Source organism: Triticum urartu, chromosome 2A (assembly GCF_056163025.1).
Source record: "Triticum urartu cultivar PI428250 chromosome 2A, HENAU_Tu73, whole genome shotgun sequence".
Classification (NCBI taxonomy): Eukaryota; Viridiplantae; Streptophyta; class Magnoliopsida; order Poales; family Poaceae; genus Triticum; species Triticum urartu.
In genome coordinates, this window is record NC_141874.1 from 87,892,271 (window position 1) to 87,895,350 (window position 3,080).

Consider the following 3,080-nt stretch of genomic DNA (forward strand, 5'->3'; position numbering starts at 1 on the left):
AGTCGGTTACAAGGAAGGAGATCTGCATATTCGTATTGCCAAGCTTGCCTTCCACGCCAAGAAGAGTCCCATCCGGACATGAGACAAAGTCTTCAATCTTGTATCTTCATAGTCCAACAGTCCGGCCAAAGGATATAGTCCGACTGTCCGGATACCCCCTAATCCAGGACTCCCTCAGTGGAGTTAGAGCTTACCCAGCTAGGAGAATTGTACATGGAAAACCCATCTTGATTTTGGAGATGGGTGAACTCCTCCTGCTCCCCTTTATATAGTTCGACCAATATTTTGGCCAGAGCGGCGGGAGTCTTCGGGCACTTCTGACCGCAGCAGGAGGCGTCGTCTTACCCATTGTAATGCCACATGGGCAACCCTCTATATTGGAGTGGTTGGACCCCCCCCCCCCCCCGCGTTATGGAGACTGTCATTACCTCGACTATTGACAATCCGGACTGGGCGAGCATCTTAATCTTACCCACCAGTAGACTGATCTCTGCGTTATCCTCTTCCTCGAGGCTCCGAGGACGCCAGCTATGGCGTTTATTCAATGGAGCACTTGAAAATTCGAGGAGGCCCATCCGGACTGGGCCGGGAGGAGCGATGTCGTCAATATAAAACCATTCAGAGGTCCACTCTTCGGAAGCTTTCTTTGGTGTGCCGGATAGGTATCCGGTCTCAGCAATGCGGCATATTTTGGCCCCGCCCACTTCAAATATCGATCCCTCGTGGTTGTGCGGGACAAGACAAAACAACCTTCTCCACAGATTAAAATGGGCCTCACAACCCAGGAATAGTTCGCATAAAGCGACATAACCCGCAATGTGCAGGATGGAGGCTGGGGTAAAATTGTGTAGCTGGAGGCCATAATACTCCAGAAGCCCTCAGAGGAATGGTTGAATTGGAAATCCCACGCCCCTCAACAGATAGGGGATGAAGCACACTCGTTCCCCCACAAAAGGATTGGGGAAATCCTCCGCCTAGGTTTTGCCGTTGAAGGAAGCCAACCCTGCTCGAACAGGGATCAGATCCGCAGGGGGGAGAAATCCCTGCGTTTGCAACTTCGCCAATTGACTATGGGACACAGAGCACCTCTCCCACTCACCTTTCTCTGGGTCGGAACGGGAGGAGGAGCTGGGAATGCTAGCCATGTTGGAATGGTCTTTCCTGGCAATCTCTGAGGATTTTCTCCGCATGGTGCCAAATGGATCCGAGACCCAATCTCTTTAAATAGACGCTCTTTCTTGCATGGCCAAGGTGTTATTTGTAAAAAATACCCTGACCGTCCGCATTCGCCCGACACGTGGAAGTTGAAGTCATCGATGCACAGAAGCCGAGGGGCATGACCTTGAATTAAAAACCGAATACATTACTTGGAAGCCGTCGGAGGAGGAACCCGCCTTGCAATGCCGAAGACAATCTGCGCGCCGAACACCTCGTCATTGAAGCCTGGTTCGGGGGCTACTGAGGGAGTCCTAGACTAAGGGGTCCTCGGGCGTCCAGCCTGTTAGCCATGGGCCGGACTGGTGGGCTATGAAGATACGAAGACCAAATACTGCACCCGTGTCCGGATAGGACTCTCCTTGGCATGGAAGGCAAGCTTGGCGACTAGATATGAAGGCCTAGCTTGTAGGCACCCGTGTCCGGATTTCTCTCCTCCCGGTGTCTATATAAACCGGAGGACTTAGTTCGGAGGACAGACATGACCATAACCATACAAGCTAGGCCTCTAGGGTTTTAGCCATCACGATCTCATGGTAGATCAACTCTTATAATACTCATATTCATCAAGATCAATCAAGAAGGACGTAGGGTATTACCTCCATAGAGAGGGCCCGAACCTGGGTAAAACATTGTGTCCTCTGTCTCCTGTTACCATCGACCTTAGACGCACAGTTCGAGACCCCCTACCCGAGATTCGCCAGTTTTGACACTGACAACCGCCGCTCCACCGCTCTTCGATGGTGCCGAAGAAGACGCCGAAGGGCAATTCGGGCTTCTTCGGCGTGAGGCGGAAGTCCTTCGGTAACTGGGGTGTGGAGTTCTCCGACGCAGGAAGGCGTTAGTGGATCGGCACGTGCCCCTTTGCCCATGAGGCCGCGTGTGCCTACGACATGGCAGTGTTGCATGCCGAGTGGCCTCGGTCGCACCTATACTTCCCAGAGATCGAGTGTCGGGCGGAAGCGGAGATGCTTGTGCCGCAGGGCATCAACATGAAGGAGATCAGGACGAAGAAGAGGAAGATGAAGAAGCCGTCGTTGTCGTCAGTGCTGGCGAGACCGACGAGGAGGTGATGGCGAGGTTTGCTCGGGAGAATCCGGAGTACGTCGAGGCCGAGCTGGAGTACTACTGGAAGCGTGAGGCGGAGCAGAAGAAGAAGGGGCCGAAGAAGGAGGACGAGGTCGGTCCCTCGACGGTGATCCCTATCGAGTTCTCTTCCGAGGAGGACTAGGCAGACTTCTCGGACAAGGTGGAGGAGGAGGAGGGGTGCGACGACCCGACGAAGGAGGAGTTCTGGGCACAATTCCACAGCTCCGACGATGAGGAGTAGTTTATCTAGTAGTTTGAGTAAGTAGTAGTTGAAGTTCATGTATGAAACTATGTTGAATTTGATGTTTGAACTATGTTGAATGGACTACTAGTATGTCGTTTTAAGAAATTTACATCTTGATTTTGGACCATCTGTTGGAGTTGCTCTTTTGGACCATCTGTTGGAGTTGAGCTTTTTACGGAGCTCCAAAACACACTTTTTGACGATCCAAATTTTACATCTCCGGTTTTGGACTGCCAAATTTTGGACCATCTATTGGAGATGCTCTTAATTTTGAGGATCTGGGCCTTGCATGTATGTGGTCCATCATGCCAAAAAGATTAAATGATTTTCTTCTATGCTCATACAGATAAATAATAATCCCACATCACTTCTTTACGTCTAACCTCACCAGTTCATATAGGTACTCAAAGATGATTCAACAAGCAACCACAAAAATCAGCAAACAAAGATGAGGCGTAGTGAATACTCTTATTCACAAGAGGGGGAAGGGAACGGTGGCTACAAAACTGCCATAAGAGCCTAATAATTGATC

General features: G+C 50.8%; 1 pseudogene; it reads left to right on the forward strand.

Annotated features, from left to right (window-relative positions):
* Positions 1-1,955: 1,955 nt before the first annotated feature.
* On the forward strand, positions 1,956-2,545 carry LOC125534673 (uncharacterized; annotated as a pseudogene).
* Positions 2,546-3,080: the final 535 nt, after the last annotated feature.